Here is a 12,680-nt window from a genome sequence, read left to right as displayed (position 1 = left end):
AAAAGAAAGCTGTCTGAAATTGGAGTGGATGATGAAAGTAGGCCTTTGGTGGATAAGGATTTGTTTCTTGTTGGGCTGTGTTATTTTAATAAGGAATGTTTTCTGGGAAGTCTGAATAATTAATGTTATCTGTGTTATTTTAATAAGGAATGTTTTCTGGGAAGTCTGAATAATTAATGTTATCTGGGATATCTGAATAAGGAATGTTATCTGGGAGAACTGAATAAGGAATTATCTAGGCGATCCATTTGAGGTCTCAAAGGAGGTGAAGTACTTGGAAAAGTGGAGTCAGAGTGACCAGGAGTGGGCTCATTCTGATTAATTGTATTTCTGAAAAACCTAAGAAATTGCATTAGGGCCCCTATTAAAGGAGTAATCTCTGAAGTGCCTATGGAAGTTGAGGCTGAATACCTCAAGAAAAGAATCCAAGGAGTGGTTGGTGCCCATCGCCTGATCCAAATTGCACCTACCTACACATGTGAAGCTAGACTACAATATGTAAGGTGTGCGGTAAGAGCATTCGTCCCCAAACCTCTACAGTGCAATAACTGCAAAGACTTTGGCCATGTTGCAAATGTTTGTAGAAGTATGGTGTACACTGAAGATCGGTGTATAGGGTGTTGCAACTATCGTGGGGATCATGAATTCATGGAGTGCCCTATAAGTGTGAAAGAGGTGGAAGTGACAAAAGTCAGGGCGGTACATCGGATACCTTATGCAGAGGAGATTAAATGAGCAGATTTTTTTTTGGGCCACGGTAATGACGGCTATATCGGTCAGTTAATACAGTGCACTACTTTTTATTTGATGTTTCATTATTATGAATATTTTTCTATGATTTTTCAGGGAGTGCTGCAGCACCCTCAACACCTCTACTTCTCGCGGCTATGCTGGCATTGGAAGATATCCCATCCTCCCAGGCCTGAGTACGGATTGGATTTTTGTTTTTAACTGAAAAAATAGGATGTTATTTTTGTTGTTGTTAGTCTGTAGTCTTTCCCAACCCGTATATTGTTCCCTTTTTTGTGTGATCTTTTTGTTTTCACCCCGCACAAATTGTGGCGGCAATACACCTTTTGGGTGCAGTCTGCCAATAAACCTTGAAGAAGAAGAAGCCTGGATTGGTACATTCGGATAAGATGGAGTTACGTCGAGTTGCCACCAGAACACAAGAAAAGTCGGAATGAGAGGAATATTAGGACAGGGACACAGAAAGGTGAATTTCTGAGGAGGAATAAATTTGAGGAAGATGGCGATCAAAATGGAGATGGGGTGTCGAAGAAGATAGGTGTCAAGTGCAAACTGAGTGAGCCATGCGCCAGACCGAGTTCTAGACGTAAAATGGAAGTGAATGAGGGCGAGTTAAGTGAGGTGGAAGGTGTGGTAAAGAGCCTGGAGCCTGAGCCTGGCATCGATGGACATGATAAAGAACAACCTGGTCCAGCAGGAGTGACATTTTGGGGAGAAAGTGGATCCTTGCCTTTTGGTGGATCCATTTGTGGTTTCACTGGGTGGGTGGGGAAGGAGTTTCACTGGGTGGGTGGGAAAAGAGTTGGGTGAAGTGAAATCAGTGTAGGTAACCTGTAGTAGACTTATATTTGTTTGTATTTGTTCTGCATAGAGGGAGTGGGCATTCCGTGTCACGCAACTTGGGTCAAGATCTGTTTCTTGTAGTGGAATAAGGTGGTGGGTTTTTAATGTGTAGGGTTAGTTGGAAGGGTTTTTATTATTATTTATTTTATGAAATAATTGGTATATAGGTGTAGGGTTAATTGGTGGTGCATTTTTTACCTTAATTTTTGTTTTACAAAATCACGTCATCTTCCCTGAGACCTGGGGCCTATTCGAGACAGTTAAACATTTACAATGTTGGAGACAGCCTACTTCAGGTAAAAAAAATAAGACACAATTCACTTGTCATGTTCTGTGAGGAATATTGTCCGAAGTGTATTTTGAGAAACGCTTCACCGCTTTGAAAGCATGTGTAAAGTGAACTGTCTCAAGTAAACCCACTCCATAGAGAGATAACTCCAAACTAATAACTGGAGTACTGTACTGGTGAGAGTGCATGGTGTGCTATCCTGGGTGGTGGGGTTGGAAACACTATATTACACATCAACCAGCTCTCTCTTCCAGGTCCTCCACCAGGTAACGGTCTTCTCTCAGGACCTGGTAGAACTGCTCTTGGGCATTCGTTCCCTTCCGCACAACCATGTCCAGCAGGGCCTGGTTCTTCAGGGTCATTGTGGTTATGCTGACCACTTCCTCCCTCTCCACTTCAATCAGAACCCCTCTGTCCTGGAGACGTAGGAGTATGGGCTGCAACAGTCCCAACGCCATCTTGTGTTTCTTAAAAAAAGGCTTGACTAGTGGGGATAGAGAGGTTGGCAGGAGGGGATACTGAGAATGGGGCTGAAACTGGACGAGGGGAAAAGTCTTATCTACTTGCATTTACAAGGGACCTACTGTATAATATTGGCTTAGTTAAACAATACAATCAGATTAAATCCTCCACAAATATCTATATAAAAACTTTAAATGTGTACTTACTATTAGTGTGCAGTTGCCTCATTTCAATGTCTTAATTTCGATGGATTGTCCCCTCATTTGTTCTGCACTGTGTTTGGGAAACGCCTCCATTTGTGTCCTGTCTCCCATTCATGTTCACTGGTTTTGAAATGGTATCATAGCCAGCTTGCTTTTTCAACTTTTTCTGTCTCTTTATTTCTCTTCTTCACCTCTTCCATCCAGTATTTTCTCTCCACATTTGTTTCCTCTTTGCTTTCTTTTTCTAGCAGAGGTTTCTGTTCGTCTTCTGGAGATTCTGGACAATCGGTTGGGGTTTGACCGTCTACTTTTGGCTGACTAAGAAGAGACTTTACTCTTGCTATTTCCTCATCCTTCTGTTTATTGATCACCTCCAGTTCTGTGATCTCCTGATAGGACTCCTAGTATTCGTCATTGATACATGTTAAAAGGCGTGACTTCATGTTTTGAATTGTTGTCAAAATGTCAAAGCGTTATCTTATTGTTCAATCTCTTCGATGTTATAATCTCAGGATCAATGGCTTCTTGCTCCATGTAGAAATTCTCACATGGGTTTAAAAAATCATTTTTATCCCCCTTTTCTCCCCAATTTTGATCTTGTCTCACCGCTGCAACTCCCCAACGTGCACGGGAGGCAAAGGTCGGATCATGCGTACTCTGAAACATGACCCGCCAAACCGCGCATCTTAACACCTGCACCCAGAAGCCAGCCACACCAATGTGTCGGAGGAAGCACTGTTCACCTGACGACCGAGGTCAGCCTGCAGGCGCCCGGCCCGCCACAAGGAGTCGCTAATGCTCGATGAGCCAAGTAAAGCCCCACCCCCGGCCAAACCCTCCTCTATCGGATTCCCGATCACGGCCGGTTGCGATACAGCCCTTGATCGAACTCGGGTCTGTAGTGATGCCTCTAGCCCTGCGAAGCAGAGCCTTGGACCGCTTGCGCCACTCGGGAGGCCCGTCCTCTAATGTCTTGATCAACTCCATGCTCTGCTGCTGGCGTGACATGTTGTCATGGAGATGTCCACATTTCTCTATCAAGACTTTAAAATCATTTTTGATAATCTCCTCACTGAGACTAAATTTAGCAATGTTTTCCCCTTTTGTGAATTATACTACTGTAGGATATAATAATCCAGCGGTAAGCAGATATTCCAGTATGTTCTGCTCACTCTCGTTAAAAGAAGACTTGTCAGATGTAATTTTGATATCCAAGAGGACAGCATTGGGCCCATATTCACATGACTTTACAGATTCTTTAATCCGATTTTTTAATCTTCATTTTACTCAATTTGAGTCCAGACTGACTCCAGTCTGGAGAGCAGATCACTGTTATTTCCCGATGTCTTTTCTTCACACGTTGTTTCTTACTTAATGTCCAGAGAGTGAATGTCTTGTCAAGGATTATGTTTGCTGCAGTACTCTTTCCAGAACCTTGACCACCAATGATCACAAAGTCCAGACGACTGAACAGGACCTCTGGTGATGATTTAGCAGGGAAAAGACAAACAGAAACTGTGAGGTAAGAGTAGATAACAGATGTTATGATAATTATAGATAAACAAATGTCATGATTCTTTCTCGAAATCTGCAATCAGCATACAGTATATACATTGAGCTACAAAAGTATTTGGACAGTCACAAATGTTTTGTTGTTTTGGATTTAAACTGATCCAGTCAAATGATGCAGTCAAATGATACAGTCAAATGACTGTCAAAAGTTTAGTATTTGGTCGCATATTCCTAACACGCAATGATTACATCATGACTATTACATTTTGTGACTACAACATTTTGAATGCATTACGGATAATCATGAATGAACCGTGAATAATGATGAGTGAGAAAGTTAGAGGCATATACAGTTGAAGTCGGAAGTTTACATACACTTTAGCAAAATACATTTGAACTCAGTTTTTCATAATTCCTGACATTTAATCCTAGTAAAAATTCACTGTTTTAGGTCAGTTAGGATCACAACTTTATTTTAAGATTGTGAAATGTAAAAATAATAGTAGAGAGAATGATTTATTTCAGCTTTTATTTCTTTCATCACATTCCCAGTTGGTCAGAAGTTTACATACACTCAATTATATTTGGTAGCATTGCCTTTAAATTGTTTAACTTGGGTCAAACGTTTCATGTAGCCTTCCACAAGCTTCCCACAATAAGTTGGGAGAATTTTGGCCCATTCCTCCTGACAGATCTGGTGTAACTGTGTCAGGTTTGTAGGCCTCCTTGCTTGCACACGCTTTTTAAGGTCTGCCCACACATTTTCTCTGGGATTGAGGTCAGGGCTTTGTGATGGCCACTCCAATACCTTGACTTTGTTGTCCTTAAGCCATTTTGCCACAACTTTGGAAGTATGCTTGGGGTCATTGTTCATTTGGAAGACCTATTTGCGACCAAGCTTCAACTTCCTGACTGATGTCTTGAGATGTGGCTTCAATATATCCACATAATTTTCCACCCTCATGATGCCATCTATTTTGTCAAGTACACCAGTCCCTCCTGTAGCAAAGCACCCCCACAACATGATGCTGCCACCCCCGTGCTTCATGGTTGGGATGGTGTTCTTCGGCTTGCAAGCATCCCCCTTTTTCCTCCAAACATAACGATGGTCATTATGACCAACCAGTTCTATTTTTGCTTCATCAGACCAGAGGACATTTCTCCAAAAAGTACGATCTTTGTCCCCATTGTCCCCGCAGTTGCAAACCGTAGTCTGGCTTTTTACATGGCGGTTTTGGAGCAGTGGCTTTTTCCTGGCTGAGGGGCCTTTCAGGTTATGTTGATATAGGACCTGTTTAACTGTGGATATAGATACTTTTGTACCTGTTTCCTCTAGCATCTTCACAAGGTCCTTTGCTGTTGTTCTGGGATTGATTTGCACTTTTCGCACCAAAGTACGTTCAGTCTCCTTCCTGAGCGGTATGACGGCTGCGTGGTCCCATGGGGTTTATACTTGCGTACTATTCTTTGTACAGATGAACATGGTACCTTCAGGTGTTTGGAAATTGCTCCCAAGGATGAACCAGACTTGTGGAGGTCTACAGGACTTTGGATGCAAAGACAGATCCTCCAATAGCTCTAAATGATGGTTTTAGCCATGTTTTAGGACTATGAAGTGTTTGTTTACAATTACAACGTTTACAAACAATGGAGTAAGTAGGCTTATATTTTGGGTTCTGATGAGGTATGACTAAGCTCATGGGGCATTTATAGGTATATTCTTTAAGAATCAATGGTATATACACTACCGGTCAAAAGTTTTAGAATACCTACTCATTCAAGGGTTTTTCTTTATTTGTACTATTATCGACATTGTAGAATAATAGTGAAGACATCAAAACAATGAAATAACACATATGGAATCATATAGTAACCAAAAAAGTGTTAAACAAATCAAAATATATTTTATATTTGAGATTCTTCAAATAGCCACCCTTTGCCTTGATGACAGTTTTGCACACCCTTGACATTCTCTCAACCAGCTTCACCTGGAATGCTTTTCCAATAGTCTTGAAGGAGTTCTGAAATATGCTGAGCACTTGTTGGCTGCTTTTCCTTCACTCTGTGGTCCAACTCATCCCAAACCATCTCAATTGGGTTGAGGTAGGGTAATTGTGAAGGCCAGGTCATCTGATGCAGCATTCCATCACTCTCCTTCTTGGTAAAATAGCCCTTACATAGCCTGGAGGTGTGTTGGGTCATTGTCCTGTTGAAAAACAAATGATATTCCAACTAAGCTCAAACCAGATGGGATGGCATATCACTGCAGAATGCTGTGTTAGCCATGCTGGTTAAGTGTACCTTGAATACTAAATAAATCACTGACAGTCACCAGCAAAGCACCGTCACACCTCCTCCTCCATGCTTTACGGTGGGAAATACACTTCCGTTCACCCACGCCGCTTCTCACAAAGACACGGCGGTTGGAACCAAAAATCTCCAATTTCGACTCAGGACCAAAAGACACATTTCCGGTCCAATATCCATTGCTCGTGTTCCCTGGCCCAAGCAAGTCTCTTCTTATTATTGGTGTCCTTTAGTAGTGTTTTGTTTGCAGCAATTCGACCATGAAGGCCTAATTCACACAGTCTCCTCTGAACAGTTGATGTTGACATGTGTCTGTTACTTGAATTCTGAAGCATTTATTTGGGCTGCAATTTCTGAGGCTGGTAACTCGAATGAACTTATCCTCTGCAGCAGAGGTAACTCTGGGTCTTCCTTTCCTGTGGCGTTCCTCATGAGAGCCAGTTTCATCATAGCTCTTGATAGTTTTTGCAACTGCACTTGAAGAAACTTTCAAAGTTCTTGAAATTTTCCAGATTGACTGACCTTCATGTCTTAAAGTAATGATGGACTGCCGTTTCTCTTTGCTTATTTGAGCTGTTCTTGCCATAATATGGACACAGTCTTTTACCAAATAGGGCTATCTTCTGTATACCCCCCTACCTCGTCACAACACAACTGATTGGCTCAAACACATTAAGAAGGAAAGAAATTCCACAAGAAGTAACACCTGTTAATTGAAATGCATTCCAGGTGACTACCTCATGAAACTGGTTGAGAGATTGCCAAGAGTGTGCAAAGCTGTCATCAAGGCAAAGGGTGGCTATTTGAAGAATCTCAAATATAATAATTGGTTACTGCATGATTCCATATGTGTTATTTCATAGTTTTGATGTCTTCACTATTATTCTACAATGTAGAACATAGTAAAAATAAAGAAAAATCCTTCAATGAGTAGGTGTTCTAAAACTTTTGACCGGTAGTGTATAATTAATTAAAAAGTCAAAAAATGGATCCACCAGTCACAGATTACCCATTTAACTTTTAAAAAACCTGCATGTGTTATGTCTGCAGGTGCCAAGATCTCTCTCCCCCTCTCCCCCTCTCTTTCCCTCCCTCCCTCTCGCTCTTTGCTCCCTCCCCCTCTCTCTCGCTCTCCCACCTCTCTCTCGCTCCCCTCTCTCTCGCTCTTCCCCCCTCTCTCTCTCTCACTCTCCCGCCCTCTCTCTCTTTCTCTCGGACAGACAGAGGGGAGAGAGAGATTAGTATCAAAGAATACTGTTTTCCCTTTTGATTGGTGAGTTCAACCATCGGCAAAGTATGTAAACAAAGTGTTTCTTTAGATTTTCGGAGTTCCATGCAGCTAAAGTAATAAAGAAGATGATTTTTTGGGGGGTAAATGTTCCTAAAGCTGATTTAACTATGGATATATTTTACAATATGAAAAGTCTTGTTTATTTACATTTCATGGATTCACATATGATATCATATTTGTATATGTTTAGTATACTTTTAGAAAAATGTGCTATCTAGAATCTTCCATAGGAGAACCCTTGGAAGAACCCTTTTTTCAACCCTTTTTTCTACCAGTGTACATCTTATGGGGTGAAAAGTGATATCAAGATGGCACTATACTACATTATTCAAAATATTGCCATCTTGTTAGATTGATGAATACAGCAATTGCGAAAGCAGTGTAAAAGGGCTGTCAGCTCTTAGGGGAAGTTCACTATTTTACAACTGAATGTTAGATGTTTCTTCACCCTGAACTATGGGCCAGGAGAAACTGTAATCGATGGTTCAGTTCTTTAAACAGCCACTACAAACTTCAGCTAACTTCAGCCACTGCTATCTATTGTAAGCTTTAGTTTCAGTTCTATAATTATTTATGTTTAACACTGTTAAATAATTATATGTATGCATATTGTGTTGTGTAAGGTAACATCCTTAAACACTTTTGGGTTGATTCTTTTCTCTTAATATGATTTAGTTTTGTTATTAACTAAGCTCTTTTCTCTTAATATGATATAGTTTTGTTATTAACTAAGCTTGTAAATGAGCCAAGTAGAGTGAAAAGTCTTTCCTTTTTCATTACAGCATCGGTTCTCCAAAAGACAGTTATATATAGTGTGTTGTACTTAATTATGTGGTGGTCAACACAATCAACAGGCACTCACCAGACAATGAAGCCATCGTTTCATGAGGACAAGTGTCTCTACTATAACAGAACATGAACTTTAAGCGGGATGTTTTTGAAAGCAATGTTTTATAACCAGTATTCCAATCTATTCAGCTGTGTCAAAAGCCTTGTTTATACCTGGTGCTGTTATGCATCCTTGGTCCTGATGTTGTAGATATTCTGAATTAGACCACATTTTCAGATGTGTCTACTCATGGTTTTAAAGTGTCTCTTATCCGCCCACTTTGTCTGTATTGTGACCAGATTTCCTTGTCCATCCCTGCATGCAAATTGTCTTATTTTTTTATTATTGATATAATTTGTTTTATAATTAGAGCGTTCAAAACCACTAGTTGAAAAATCTGTCGATCTGCCCTTAGCAAACACTTAACCCAATTTGCTCCAGGGTTTCTGTTAATAATGGCGGATCCCTGGCCTTGACCCCACTCTCTGAGGGTGTCTCACGGGGAGTGGGATATGCAAAAAATACACATTTCCATTTCAAACCACACATTCATACAGGTTACACACGTGTGAACAGAACAAATAAAAGCACCCCCTATTTACACTGGGAAATATCCAGACAGGATGCGTAAACATTGTGATCTGATCAATGTTCCTTTTGATTGTCTATGCCGGTCTTCAAATGTGGGCACAGTCAGGAAAAAGGACACATCTTAGCACCATATATAAATAGGGCTTACATTCTTTCGCTATGACGATGGAAGAGCGTGGTTGTGGTTGAACCTTTTGAAACTGTATCTTGTCTGCATGCACCTCTCTTTCTCTCCCTGCCTTTGTTCACTCCCCTTCACCGATCTGAGACACCTGGGTAGGTTTACATGCGTTCACACCTCCAGTCCTATCAGATCTGTGAAGGGGAGTCAATGAGAGCAGATCCTCCTGAATAGAAACGAAGCAACGCCACAACGCATAATATTTTTCCATGAACACCGCAGCAGAAGGTAACTCCTTCTTCTGCTACTCTTTCGTCCGCGTGAGGCTACAATATTTTGCATTTTCCTGGGGATGCCCATCAGCTTGGTTGGTCCCACCCTGAGGGGGTGAAACGCTCTGTCCACCACGTCAGAGACGAGCCAGCCAGCATCAGACTTGTGTGTGTGTGTGCGCACGCGTGTATGTGTGCCCATGTATGTGTGCGCGTGCGCGTGTGTGTGTGTGTGTGTGTGTGTGTGCAGGGAAACACTTATTCCTTTCAGATGGTCCTGGGTAAATCTGGTCCTCATTCCAATCTTCTTATGACATCTAGTGGACTATTTGGGTATAGGACATACATGTGTGTTGTACTTATTACTGACCAGAGATATGGGGCAATCAAACAGACAGACAAAACACTTTGACAAACAGAACACACAGCCAGACAGAACACTTTGACAAACAGAACATAGAGTCAGATAGAACACTTTGACAAACAGAACACTTTGACAAACTGAACAGAGAGCCAAACAGAACACTTTGACAAACTGAACACAGAGCCAGACAGAACACGTTGACAAACTGAACACAGTCAGACAGAACACTTTGACAAACTGAACACAGAGCCAGACAGAACACGTTGACAAACTGAACACAGTCAGACAGAACACTTTGACAAACTGAACACAGTCAGACAGAACACAGATGATCAAAGAGCCAGATGGAATACTGAACCTAATAAGTAGAACACAGAGAGACAAAGCTGTATTCAGACTGGGTTCATGGTCCATAATCTCTGTCATAAATGTACTATAATAATTTATATTTAACAAAATGTAGTCAACAACAACAAAAAATAGCACATTTTTGAGGGATAATTTTTGCATACCTGAATTGATAGAGACTTTATTGATCACTAGGAAGTAATTCAGTGTCACAGCAGAATAGGCTATGGTAGGAAAATACAGTGCTGTGAAAAAGTATTTTCTAATTTGCTCTAGTTTTGCATATTTTTGATACTGAATGTTATCAGATCTTCAACCAAACCCTAATATTGGATAAAGGGAACCTGAGTGAACAGATAACACAACAAGGTGTTGTGATTTCAAGGTTTTACTGCTGACCTACAAAGCATTACATGGGCTTGCTCTAGCTATCTTTCCGATTTGGTCCTGCCGTACATACCTACACGTACGCTACGGTCACAAGACGCAGGCCTCCTAATTGTCCCTAGAATTTCTAAGCAAACAGCTGGAGGCAGGGCTTTCTCCTATAGAGCTCCATTTTTATGGAATGGTCTGCCTACCCATGTGAGAGACGCAGACTCGGTCTCAACTTTTAAGTCTTTACTGAAGACTCATCTCTTCAGTGGGTCATATGATTGAGTGTAGTCTGGCCCAGGAGTGTGAAGGTGAACAGAAAGGCTCTGGAGCAACGAACCGCCCTTGCTGTCTCTGCCTGGCCCGTTCCGCTCTCTACTAGGATTCTCTGCCTCTAACCCTGTTATAGGGGCTTAGTCACTGGCTTACTGGTGCTCTTCCATGCCGTCCCTAGGAGGGGTGCGTGGGTGGGGTTATATACTGCCTGTTTGGCCCTGTCCGGGGGTATCATCGGATGGGGCCACAGTGTCTGCTGACCCCTCCAGTCTCAGCCTCCATTATTTATGCTGTAGTAGTTCATGTGTCGGGGGGATAGGGTCAGTCGGTTATATCTGGAGTATTTCTCCTGTCTAATCCGGTGTCCTGTGTGAATTTAAGAATGCTCTCTCTAATTCTCTCATTCTCTCTTTCTTTCTTTCTCTCTCTCGGAGGACTTGAGCCCTAGGACCATGCGTCAGGACTACCTGGCATGAAGACTCCTTGCTGTCCCCAGTCCACCTGGCTGTACTGCTGCTCCAGTTTCAACTGTTCTGCCTGCGGCTATGGAACCCTGACCTGTTCACCGGACGTGCTAGCTGTCCCAGATCTGCTGTTTTCAACTCTCTAGAGACAGCAGGTGCAGTAGAGATACTCTCAATGATCGGCTATGAAAAGCCAACTGACATTTACTCCTGAGGTGCTCACTTGTTGCACCCTCGACAACTACTGTGATTATTATTATTTGACCATGCTGGTCATTTATGAACATTTGAACATCTTGGCCATGTTCTGTTACAATCTCCACCCGGCACAGCCAGAAAAGGACTGGCCACCCCTCATAGCCTGGTTCCTCTCTAGGTTTCTTCCTAGGTTTTGGCCTTTCTAGGGAGTTTTTCCTAGCCACCGTGCTTCCACACCTGTATTGCTTGCTGTTTGGGGTTTTAGGCTGGGTTTCTATACAGCACTTTGATATATCAGCTGATGTAAGAAGAGCTATATAAATAAATGTGATTTTATTTGAATTACATACATATTTAATTTATTTCATTAAAAAAGTTATGCAAAACCCCCTGTGTGAAAAAGTATTTGTCCCCTTACACTCAATAACTGGTTGTGCTGCCTTAATTAAGCTGCAATGACTCCAACCAAATTCTTCCTGTAGTTGTTGATCAGTCTCTCACATGACTGGAGGAATTCTGGTCCACTCTTCCATGCAGAACTGCTTTAACTTCACGACAAGTGTGGGTTTTCAAGTATGAACCGCTCATTTCAAGTCCTGCCACAACATCTCAATTGAGATTAGGTCTGGACTTTGACTAGGCCATTCCAAAACTTGAAAAGTGTTGCTTATTAGCCATTTTCATGTAGACTTGATTGTGTGTTTTGGATCATTGTCTTGCTTCATGGCCCAGCTACGCTTCAGCTTCAGCTTCAGCTCACAGACGGATGGCCTGACATTCTCCTGTCGAATTCTCTGATACAGAGCAGAATTCATGGTTCCTACTATTAAGGCAGCAAAGCATCCCCAAACCATCACCCTACCACCACCTGTCAAGCCCTGACCTTAGAGATCCTTTATATTCTCTATTTGGCATGTCAGGGTGTGACTAGGGTGGGAAATCTATGTTTATATTTCTTTGTTGGCCAAGTATGGTTCCCAATCAGAGGCAGCTGTCTATCGTTGTCTCTGATTGGAGATTATACTTAGGCAGCCCTTTTTCCCACCGTCAGTTGTGGGATCTTGACTTTGGTTGTTGCATGTGTTTGCACTCCTAGCTTTACGTTCATTGAGTTGTTTATTGTTTTTGGTGGAACATTTAATATTAAAAGAAAATGTACGCCTACCACGCTGCACCTTGGTCTTT

The sequence above is a fragment of the Salvelinus fontinalis genome, chromosome 36 (assembly GCF_029448725.1).
Source record: "Salvelinus fontinalis isolate EN_2023a chromosome 36, ASM2944872v1, whole genome shotgun sequence".
Lineage (NCBI taxonomy): Eukaryota > Metazoa > Chordata > Actinopteri > Salmoniformes > Salmonidae > Salvelinus > Salvelinus fontinalis.
The sequence above is the reverse complement of the archived record's forward strand: the minus strand, read 5'-3'. Positions refer to the sequence as shown.